Below are 12,958 nucleotides of genomic sequence, written 5' to 3' on the forward strand. Positions count from 1 at the left end.
TCATCCTTAAGTGTGGCATAAGTGAGGCCACAAACCATACATGATGCTGTGCATTTGTTAATGTCATGTTGGCTTCGCAGATCGTACTTTTCAGCCTTTGGTCTAGATCCCAGGGGGTCTCGCCTGGGAGCATTGCTATTTCTTTAAACCCAATGATTGATTGCGTCTTTGACTTTGGCTTGCTAAACTCCCTTTTCAATGCAGTTTGGATCTCCGCAATTCCTGTGTTCGGGTGGTCATTACAATGCTTGATATACCAAGTTAATGCACGATCCTACAACGCGCTCACCAATGTAGCCTTTTTAATATTATCATCCACGATGCCCTATGCTTCCCATATTTCTCTTACCACGAACCAGAATTGGTCCAGGTCTTCATTTCCTACTCCTCTGAATACTAGCAGTTTGATCGCACTTTCCATACTAAACTGCGGAGGTGGCAGAGGTGGAGTGGGTGGAGATAGAGGTGAGGGGGGTGAAGTGAGTGGCGGTGTGGGTGGGGGTGGTAAGCGTAAAATTTGCTGCCTTATCAAACTAACCATGCTTCTCAGAGAAACCTTCGCGAGCTCATCCTCTCTCTCCTGTGAGGGTGAAATTAAGGGACTGTTTTCTAATTCTTCATTGCTTCCACTTCTGTACCACTCCACGTAGTCCCAAACATTAATTTATTCGCATAAATAACTTTTCACAAAATAGCATCTTAATCCAAGTGTTCAAAGATTTAACGTACTTACCTCGCAATCCCTTGAGAAAATGTCGCTCTGCCTCACTGTAGCTGACGGTCGTGTTTACTATGAACTCAGTGATAAATCCTCCTAGTATTCGGTCGAGCCAATGGTCCACATCTTGCGCTATATTATCTTTTGAGGCTTCTAGTCTACGCACTAGTTCTGGAGTCCACACTATTGGCTTGTCGAGCCTATACCTTCCCTGGTTGTCTGTTAACTTTACGATCCACTCATACAGCTCAGATGGAAAAGATGCAAAGAATATTTCGTGGATTTCAGTGTACAAGTAGTGATCCAACCACTTCTCCTTAGATACTCGCGGATTTCTATTTTCCTGCACTGCAAACTCGTGAATCTTCTTGTCCAACCACTCTTCAATTTCTTTCTTTGTAGGGTTCTAGTGGCATGCCATCAGACATCATTTATGCAGATCCTGGTCCTGGCAACGAAACCTTTTGTTGGCTTAGTGGGGCCTGACCCAGGTTCAGAGGTAATTTAGCCAAGTAAATCACGATACTACTAGCCCTTTCGGTAATAGTCCACAGAGCGCGGACTCAAGTCTCACCCAAAGTAGTATGGGAGGGTGCTAGAACCAAGTTTTCGCACCCTAGGGATGTCTGATGGGCTTTAAGGGGTCCACGGTCTGACCTCTTGCTACACGCACTTATGATCCTTTTGCGACCTGTGGTGTGGCTTCCGCACAGCCCTACTCCAGGTGCGACCCGTATAATACCCAAGATCCTTGTTAATTAACCGATTACTTAACTTGTGTGTGTAAGATTTATGGTGATTACAACATATTCATCAACTATAATAGTGCGCATAATACATAAACAAATACAACCATAAAGTAGATAATGCACAAAAAATGCACAGGAATATGAATCAACTTCTCTTTTATTAATCTTCAATATTGCTTACAAACTCGACACCGCCCTGCGCACTCAGCGGCAGGGGTCCGCGCACTCAGTTACGGACTCTACTAGGCCTCTACACACTCAGCTACAGAGCCTCTTCCTACTACTACAACCCAAGACACTTAGAACTCTATTCTAAGCTCGAACCATTCCTTCACTATTGATTTATCCATTACTTCTTAACTCCATTTACAACTTAGAGCCTCGCTCTATTTAATGGTCTGCAGACCATGGGTAGGCTGACTTAACACTATTTTACAACACAATGCTTAGGGTGGACAACCCTATGGCTCAATTGTACACTTCGCGCTCCGCGCTCACAATTTGCGGAGTTTTACAACATTTCTTACCAAAAATTGGGCTTTGAGCCCAAAAAACCTGCTATGGGGGGATTCCATTCCCAACACATATCCAATGTTGATAAGGGTTTCTACTAATGATAGGTTTGAGGCTAGTAATGTAATTGCTTCTTGACAGTGAGGCATGATTATGTAAAAGCATTATTGAGGTTGTTGTTTAAGGATGCATACATGTTTTATACCAGGTATTTTGACAATAGTGGGTTGATAGTGATGAGAGGAGTGGTTATCAAGTGTAGTGATTAGGTGCAGTGACTAAGTAGGGCAACAGTAGTGATATAATATTCATTTATCCTTTATTCTCAAGGGTGGAAGCATGGTGCAATGTAGATATTGAAGTCTCATTCAATTTGGTGCTTCAGAACACTTTAGGGCGGAAAGGTGGTTCTAGGGTAGGTTGCTGCTTGCAGGGTGTTGGTGCATCCTTTTAGTTCGAGTTGATAAAATTAGGGTTTGATGATGCCTCCTTCCAATTGGTGCTGGAGAATATTGGAATTTGGTGCTTCCTATTGATATAATCATCAATATATATATTAAAAGTGTTCAATGTTTTTCTCTCATTTGGGTTTCCACGTTGTTGTGGGGAAAAATGCCTATGCAGGACGATCCTATCCACCTAAGGTGTGACAGTGCCTTAGCAACAAACAGAGACAACTATTCTAGTATTCTTCCTTTATGAATTAAGAATGAAGAGAGATAGATGGAATAACCGGTGTCTTTCGTTTGTCCCTCGATCCGGTCTCTCTTCTCTTTGAGTGTTCCCAGCTACTTGCCTTCTCGCTCGCCCAGCTTCAAGAGGTTTCTGCAAGATCACAAGAAGAGAACACTACACAAGACATAGATTCATATTCATAACTAGTTCAGGATTAGAAATAAACTAAACATACTAATGCAATCATACATCAACGATACATCAGTATATAGGAGAAACCAAGATAGCTTTATTGATGAATAACAAGGTTCAGTAAGAGATACAACCCAGAGGGCTCCAATCCAGCATCTCCTTCCCAGCAAATGGAATTCCTATCTTCACCCCCTTCAAAGCATTAAGCACCCAATGATTCCAATCTCAAACCAACAGCAATTCTTTGCAATAACAAAATTCCAGCCTCCAGATCTCATGGAGGAGAGATCCATATATAGATGTTTGGAGAGAGGATGAGTCAGCTTGAGATCTGACTAGTGTCCTCTCCCTCTATCAGTTCTTGATTCCACTTGGAGATTTGGAACCTCTTACTCATCACCAGTCGAATTCCTTGAGGCAAGTGTCATTGAGGAAGATTTTGGAAGCTTCCTGGGTCTTGACACCTCGTGGAATGAACTTGCCACATGTCAAATCTCACTCAGCGCAGGTAGCCAGTGTTGCCTTTGACATTCAGCGCAGGTAGCCAGTGTTGGCTTTGACATTCAGCGCAGACAGCTAGTGGAGCCACTGAATTGATCCTGAATTGACTTGTTTTTGAGCAGTTTCTGGTGGAGAACTTCTGTGAATTGCTGTGGTTTGTTAGCCTTGTTCCTCTAGGGGTAGGAACAACATGTTTAGGGACTTTGGATCCCTTAGATTATGGACATTTTATGCTCAATGCTGTAAGGCACAAAAATGTCTATAATAGTTGCCCCCTAAAGTATGAGGCCGTTTATCGGGTGAAATGCTTTATCAGGGGGATCCGAAGTTCATCCAATGCTGGGAGGAGACCTGTAATAAGATACAATACAATACATTATTTTTCATACTGCTTTCATGATCTAGCTGAGGCGGGAATTCCCATGCTCAGCTTTATAAATTCATTTTTCTGTACATAGAACAGACAATCGTCTGATGGTAGACTGATAATTTTGATGAAATTATCATCCTTTGAGTAGGATGATTATCTGCTGTAACGATGTACATGTCAATGTCTTTATCTTTTCTGAATATATATTGCAGCCCGGATGGATGAAACTAGATCCGGGGTCTTCAAACTCGTTCGATCTTCACTCTAAGTACAAGTCGATCCATGTGAGAAATGTTCTGAAGTCGAACATGGAAAGACATCGCTTGATTACCGGTCAATGAGGTAAACCGTTAACAAGCGCGAGAGGAATCACCGATAATGATAATGACCCTCAAGGTACTGCAGTACAATTCACGTGGTGTGAATAAAGGACTTGGCGTCGAACACCACGCAAAATCTTTCGGTCGAAGGTCATTGATGTATACCTGTCGCCGGAAGTGAGAAACTTGCCATTGAGGCATGCAAGCTTCAAAGTACTGAAGGGGTTGTTCCTAGATCAACTTCTTGGATAATGAGCTGATGTCGACAAGAAGCGATCCATCAAAGGAGGGCCTTAATGAATCACACATCAGTGACACGGAACGGAGCTAATGATTTTGATGGAGGTGAAAACGATCTGTGACATATGATTCAGGGTGGCGGTCATGAAAGGATGAAGGATAATGTACGGCAGTGGATGGGACACGGTTGACTTTTTTGAACGACTTCTCTTGAACATATGGCGACACTGATGCGATGGATCGGTAGCATTACACCAAATATGGATGGTATGGCGAGACCATGGATGTGACCGATGAATGAAACAACCCAACCCGATTGTGGTATGGAGGAAAAGTGTCATGTTCAAGAGCGACTTGCTACCATCAAAGTTTTCTTGAGTTTCTCCCAATTTTTCCCCAGTCATTGCTGACCAGTACCTCTTTATTTTTTTCAAGCTTGAGGAGGATAACAAATGCTTGTTCTATAACCTGCCCTTCGGGCAAGCCCATCGCTATGTTTTAACGAGCCTAGCGATAGTGAAACTCGTTCTCGTCTAAAGACAAGTTTGTCGCTATTTAATGATTTTAACGAGTCTAACGACAAAGATAACTCGGTTCTTTTCATTTTTAGAGAGTCTGAAAAGATACATAAAGTTAACTCCAAAAGTCCTTTTTCGTCATCTAATCCCTTAGGTCCGAAAAAGTATAAAACAATACAGAAGGGATGATTTTTCGATAGTTTTAATGAGCCGAATAAAACAAGCGCTCGATCTTTTTGTGCAATAATCCCTCAGGTCCAAAAAGATTAAAATCTAGAGGAGGGATAGCACTTCCTGTCCTTTTAACGAGCTGGAAGGCCAAGGACTCGGCAATCTTTTCATATTTTACGAGTCAGATGAAAAGAGCTTAAAGAAGACTCGTCTTTTGAGGAACGAGTGATAAAACGGGTTAGCAGCTGATTCCATGTACAGGTTGGAATTTTCCAATCACGGTAGTGTCACAAGGATGGCTAGTGAAATCACTCTTCGCAGCTGTTCCTCAAAATGGGTAAACAAACATATGGAGGTGAAAGATCGGCCAATGGAAAAGTGGAGGTGATGGTGCAAACACGACCAAGGCTTTAATGGCTGATGATGTTACATTCACAGTCGTTATTTACCAGGTAGGTTCATTTTTTATTTTAAAATGAGCTTAAACGCTGGTGGAAACACTTGCTCATTGCTTATGTTTATTTTTTAACGAGCATGAAGTCCGCGTTAAAAATGCTCGGATCTTGCGTTTATTTTTTAACGAGCATGAACTGTGTGCTAAAACTGCTCGATAAGTTTGCATGCCCCCAGCATAATAACGCAAATCGAGGTGCATGCCCCCCAAGCTTCATTGCATTCAACTCGGTGGTTGGAATGAAGGTTTACCTTTGAGACTCGGAAAGGGGATTTGTTTCATTTTTTAATGAGGTTGACACAGTAAAAGAACTATCCTCATGACTCCATGTTTCATTTTTTAACGAGGTTGACACGAGATAAGTACCGTCCTTGGAGCCCATTGTATTTACAGTATTTCTATTAGGGCGATGATCCATGCTGACAAAATGTTTAGGAATCTTCCGAATCCATTAGATATAGAAGATTTCATATTGTAGGTTTCCACTGTGGCTACTTCCGCCAGATTACTCGCAGGCGGTAGGGAAAAAGTACCCATTAAGGTAGGGTCTTTTAGGAGACCTACTCCAATGTTTTGAAGCGAATGATTGCTTCCATGGATCGTTGGAGTGCTTCCCTTAACTTGTGAACTGTCGGGGAGGAAAGTTTGTTGGTCGACGACTGTAATTCCTCCTTGAAAGGGAAATGCAATCTTCCTGAAGTAGGTCGACACAACTGCGGCCATGGCATATATCCAGGGCCTTCCCAGTAGGATGTTGTAATCGAGGTTTCCATCGATTACTTCAACATCAACTTCTACTGTTTTGCCCCCCAGTTCAACTTGCAAGTTACTTAAAATCCCGTATGGAGTGTATGATAGTCCATCAAATGCTTTTAATGTCGTTGACGATTTCGACAAGGGTGGTGAGCCTAAATTTTTCCAGCAACTCATCGACATAAGACATGTAGATGCCCCCTCATCAATAATTGTTCGATGAACAGTTTTGTTGAGGGCTTTCACTTGAATAAGGAAAGCTAGTTGAGCTGGTAACTGAGGGTCATATTCTTTATGATCAAAGGCCACAAGATTGGAATCCATTGGGCCAATCCCACCTATTGCTGATAATAAAGCTTGCTCTTGGGAGGGGAAATTTTGCGGTACCTCAAGTGTCGACATAGCGGATGGCGATTGGGCCAGGTCCTCTACTATATTATAATTCTGTGCTACTTTGGCACGAGGATTAAATGTCGATTTGTGTACTACTCCCTTTGGCGACTTTATCATTGGTTCAGGAATGATGTGTGGCACAACTTTGGTTAAATTTGTCGTCGAACTACTAGGTTGTTCATTAGCCTTGTTATTCGACAGCCGTGGATTCCCGTAATCTTTATTCCTTGTCAAAGCATCATTTTGCTGCCTTGAGACAGACAACATAAGCACTTGGGATCGGGAAGCATTTTGATTAGCAACCAGTTTGGTTCCCAGGCTTGGAAATGGATCAGTCAATACCGCTGGGGTTTTTGAACTCTTAAAGAGTTTCTTAACTTCAGCTATATGTGGAAAATCTCTCGTCCAATGATCCTCATCGCATATATGACACCCCGCAGGGGGTTTCCTTTTTCTCCCTTTCTTTTTCTTCTTGCCCCCTGGTTGCTTCAGTTGTTTGCCCTTGTCGGTCGACATGACATTTACTTCCGAGGCAAGAAGTTCCTCATTTTCATTTTGACTAGAAATCTTACAGGCCTTTTTAGATGTAGCCTTTGTCGATTTCGTATTTGTTTTGCCAATCACGCCATCGCCGGCGTGAGAGTCATTGTTTGATTTAGGAGGAGGAGGAATTGAGAATTCCGGTCTAGGGGCGTCAGGTATTTTGTCGTAGAGCGTGCCAGACTGAGTATAGACCAAGTCCAGATATTGCGCACGAGCGATGACTTGCTCTTCTGTTACGACTCCCCCTTTTGCCACATCTTCCGTGATTGTAGGAAGTAAGGATTTGATAAACCATTCAGCTAATAGCTGATCGGGAACGTACGTTTTCACCATCCTACGATGACGTCACCACTCATGTATATGATCAGATATGTGAGTGGCCGTTGTCTGTTTGAAGTTGGTTAGCAGTTCCGTTCCCGTTTCATACCTTATCGGTAATTGAAAATGGGTTAAGAAAGTCGTGGCTAAGGTACTGAAGTTGTTGAAAGAAGCTCTAGGCAACTCAATATACCATTTTGCCGCTGGACCCGTTAACGTCCTCTGAAAAAGGCGAAGCCTTATCGAATCATCGTTTAGGGTGTTTGATGAACACCATAGATGAAATGTCATCACATGATTCGATGGATCTTCACCTGGATTTCCATTAAATTTAGGAATATCTGACAGAAGTTTATGCGGAATCGCTGGCCACCAAGGGGCATAAGAAATTGGATCATTCATCAGCCGGTTTAGATCTGGTAATTCTAGAGTTGCTACAAAGGGCAACTGTTGATTCAGGTTAGGCGAAGCATACCCAGGATACGATGGAATTTCCTGAGCAGTGGGTCTTTGCATACCAGCATAATGCTGGCAACTTTGACAAGGTTGATGGGCATAACCACTATAATATGGTTGCCCATTACTTACAAAGACTAGTTGCTCAGGTCCTTGATATGATTGCTGGAATGGCGGTTGTTCTGATTGAACCAGCCCTGGTTGTTGGACCATTTGCTGTTGTCCAATACTGGATGATTGACCAAGATGAGGAGTCATAGTACTTGTTTGAGCCTGAGTCGCTCCAGATAAGGAGGCACTAACCTGAGGTTGTGATTGAGTCGTTGAGACAAGAGGCTGTTGTATTGCAACCTGAGGCTGTTGGGGTTGACATACAACAGGTAGCGCTTGTACTTATGATGCATTCACCATAGCAGGTATAGTGGGAATATTCGACACAGGGTGGACTAGTTGCATTGAATATACAACCCTTGGTTGCTGAGGCAGTATTGGTACCCAACCGCTGGATGTAATTCCAGTTTGACCTGAACTTTGTTGTAAACTCCCATATGGTTGTTCTCCGGGAGGGAACAATGAAAAAGCATACTGCCCTCCACATGGCGGAAATCCAGTACTTAAAGGGTAGATTGGCCTTTGAAGACAAATTGGATCAATTTGTTGAGTTTCAACGTAAGAAATACCAGATGATAATCCGGATGAAGAAATAGGAACTAACCATGTTGTCGAAGCAGTCCCTGATGGGACTCTGGCTTGTTGTTGATAACTTGCCGGGACAGATGGTATACCATTGAACATCGTTGGAGTAGCAGCAGGAGGTTCTGCTGCTGCTGTGTTGGTTGACACAGTCCTAGATGTCGACGGTTGTTCAAACATATTTAGTCTATCCAAAAGATTTTCTAGCGATTCTACAAGAACTTGCGATGAAAAGAGACTAACTTTGAAGACCAACGAGGGAATGGTGATGATTATTCCGTTTAAAATAAGTTTTAACGACGCTTAGACACAAATTTCTTTTTCAATTTTAAAGAGTCGAGAAAAAGCTAAAGATGACTCTAGTCTCCTTCGATGTTTTAACGAGCCCGAAGTGACAAATGCTCGGCTAGACTTTTTCCGTTATAGAGTCTGAAAAAGACCAAAAGGAACTGCTCTGGAGTTCTAGGTAGAGGGTGTGCCAAACTTTTCGCAAAAACGCAGAATACTTTTTAAGGTACGGGCGATCGATCTTCCTGAATGCTGTGTTCAGTGCATTGCGATCAGTAGGGTGGCCGACACGGCTTCCTAAGGATAAAGGTTTTATGCCTATAGGGGTCTCCCAATATATACTCGACGGTACGTGGGAGCACAATCCGTACTGGCGCTATCGTCCCTCAGGACGAATCACCCCCCATCAGCGAGATCGACAATCACCAGGCTTTACGATGCCGGAACACGTCTCTAGCCTAGACCTCTATGTTGTGCGTTAAGTTACAAAGCGTTGTTAAGTTCATTCAATTTATTTTAGGTTGATCTTTTTAGAAGTTTGCCTTTTGAGGTTCACCACGAGATGTATGATACAAATTCCTAAATGCAGTCTAAAGATGATAAGCAAGCTTTATATCTTTTCAACTTATGAAAATCCTAGCTACTAAGGGAAAAGAAAGACACCATCTTTTCTCAAAGAGCAATCAGCACACTCTAATGCACTTTTCCTAAATCAAACATGCAAACTATCAAGATGCAAATGCACAATGCAGGTGTTTGTTTTCCGCTTTCTTAGTATTGATGCCTACAAAGAAAGCTTTTTGTACAACTTTGAATTTGCTTTTAAATGACAAATACAAACAAGTTTACTTTTTCGAAATCAGAGAGGGTAGAAGAGATTACAACACTTAACGATTTCCGAAATGAATACTTGTTTCGACACTTAAAAGAGACAAACTCAAACCAATAAGCAAGAGTAAATGTATAATCAACTGTAAACAGCCAATGAACTCTCTCCTAAGATCACAATCAACAGATCTGAATCAAGGGCTACAGGATGACTATTTCACTCTTGCAAAGGAAGACTGCAAATGACGCCACAAACACATAAAAACACTCACAGTCTTTTTGTACAAAAGGAGGCGGAATTTAAGCAGAGAAAAGGAGTTATTAGACTGGTACCTATGCTGGTTACAGGCTGCAAAAATCAGAGATCAAAACAAGGCAAAACAGAGCAGAGAACCCCAGCTGCACAAGGCCAAACTGGTTCAGCGCAACCTCAACACAGGGGCTTTGACATTCAGCGCAGGTAGCCTTCACGGGACCTGCATTGAAATGCAAAATCCCTTCACAGGGTCTGCGCTGAAGGAGAAACTCTCGTTTCTCACTGGGTTCTGGGTCACAGATTGTTATTTAATCTACTCTTTTAGGCCAAATAAAAGCAACAAGCAAGGTACAATCAAAGGGATGCTTTGAGGGAGTACTAAGATCTATCACAAAGGATCATCAAATCATTTGTGAGTCCATTGTTCAGATCATAGACAAGTCTAGTGATTAGATCAAAGCAGCAACTGTCTACTTTGCATCTGGGAATAGCAGATGCAATTCGATTGTTGCTGTCGAGTCTATGAAACAAACAATGGTAGAAACACAAATAAAATGACTAAAAAAATCTTCCCCAGCGGAGTCGCCAATTTGTTGTGGGGAAAAATGCCTATGCAGGACGATCCTATCCACCTAAGGTGTGACAGTGCCTTAGCAACAAACAGAGACAGCTATTCTAGTATTCTTCCTTTATGAATTAAGAATGAAGAGAGATAGATGGACTAACCGGTGTCTTCTGTTTGTCCCTCGATCCGGTCTCTCTTCTCTTTGAGTGTTCCCGGCTACTTGCCTTCTCGCTCGCCCAGCTTCAAGAGGTTTCTGCAAGATCACAAGAAGAGAACACTACACAAGACATAGATTCATATTCATAACTAGTTCAGGATTAGAAATAAACTAAACATACTAATGCAATCATACATCAACGATACATCAGTATATAGGAGAAACCAAGATAGCTTTATTGATGAATAACAAGGTTCAGGAAGAGATACAACCCAGAGGGCTCCATTCCAGCATCTCCTTCCCAGCAAATGGAATTCCTATCTTCACCCCCTTCAAAGCATTAAGCACCCAATGATTTCAATCTCAAACCAACAACAATTCTTTGCAATAACAAAATTCCAGCCTCCAGATCTCATGGAGGAGAGATCCATATATAGATGTTTGGAGAGAGGATGAGTCAGCTTGAGATCTGACTAGTGTCCTCTCCCTCTGTCAGTTCTTGATTCCACTTGGAGGTTCTTGCTTCCACTTGGAGATTTGGAACCTCTTACTCATCACCAGTCGAATTCCTTGAGGCAAGTGTCATTGAGGAAGATTTTGGAAGCTTCCTGGGTCTTGACACCTCGTGGAATGAACTTGCCACATGTCAACTCTCGCTCAGCGCAGGTAGCCAGTGTTGCCTTTGACATTCAGCGCAGGTAGCCAGTGTTGGCTTTGACATTCAGCGCAGACAGCTAGTGGAGCCACTGAATTGATCCTGAATTGACTTGTTTTTGAGCAGTTTCTGGTGGAGAACTTCTGTGAATTGTTGTGGTTTGTTAGCCTTGTTCCTCTAGGGGTAGGAACAACATGTTTAGGGACTTTGGATCCCTTAGATTATGGACATTTTATGCTCAATGCTGTAAGGCACAAAAATGTCTATAACACACATAAAAATATCTTGTGTAGTATGTGTGATGTTATGCATTGTTGAATGAAATTGTTAATTTTTAATGTTTACATGATATGATTATAATTGTTAAAAAATACCCAATACTGATTCACCCCCCAACCATATTGGTGAATATTCGAAAAATTGGTATCATAATAGTTTCTTTCAGTTACATACTAACAGCTGGAAGGCATATCTCAAGGGAATAGAGATGGGAAATTCAAGGAAGCAAGCCTCCAAATGATTAAAGTCTTTAACATTGAACTAGTTTCATAATTTGTTACAACTGATGAAGAGAAATGGGTTGGTCTAGTTCCTTTGTTTGATGGAACATAATATGAAATATGGAAATATAGAATGAAAGTATATTTTAAATCTCTTCAATATCTACAAATAAATCAAGAATGTACAATATAAAAGCAATGAATGTCATTCTAAGTGCTTTGCCATATTTTTTGAAAACCAAATTCGATCAATTCTCATCATCCAAAAAGCTTTGGAAGAAGGTTCAAAATATTTACTCAAAGAAACATGAAAATCAAGATGAAGATGATCATAATTATTATGATTCAAATAAAGTAGATACTCATAATAAAGAACCTAACAATGATGAATACGAAGAAGTAGAGGTTGACATGGAGAGAGAATTTATTAGTGCCGTATGTGATCTTAGAAAAATAGAGAATAAAAATCATATACTCGAACAAGAATTTTCCCTCCTAAGACTTCAAGTAGAGGGAGTTGGAAAGATAGAAGAAAGATTGAAAAACCAGGTTCAAGCCTATGAGGTAGAATTTACTCAAAAGAAAAAATAACTTGACACAACTCTAGGTGAAATAAATAGGGTCAAGGAATGACAAAAGGAAAAATTGCAAGATGTTGAAAAGAAGAATCACGTCCTTAATGAAAAGGAACAAAAAATTTCTCACTTAAAGATGAATGTAAAACCATCAGGTGAAGTTCCATCTAGCGAAGGCAAAAGTTCCAGGCCTAGAAAGATCAAGGTTGAAGTCTTGACAGAAAATTCATCATCCTTCAAATGCCAAGTTAAAGTGAAAGACATTAGAATATTGAAAGCACTACTGCTCCAATGTAACACCCTCCTCCCACATCTAACCAAGTAACTGGCCAACCAGGGTAAACATGTGATGAGAGGCCACTATGATATGATTCGACCTCCTAAGTTATGTTAAGGAAGTGAAACTGATGAAAACACACCATACAAACCTTGAACTTCAGCATTAGGACCCTCAAGAACCATCCTAGCCTTTTTGCCAACCAACCCCTACGTCCCATTGATATTTTGAACCACTTGACCCACGGACACTCCCATGTTATAGGTACGATAACATCCAG

The sequence above is a fragment of the Pinus tabuliformis genome, chromosome X (genome assembly GCF_031772625.1).
Source record: "Pinus tabuliformis cultivar Carrire ecotype Pingquan chromosome X, CPIR1, whole genome shotgun sequence".
NCBI lineage: Eukaryota > Viridiplantae > Streptophyta > Pinopsida > Pinales > Pinaceae > Pinus > Pinus tabuliformis.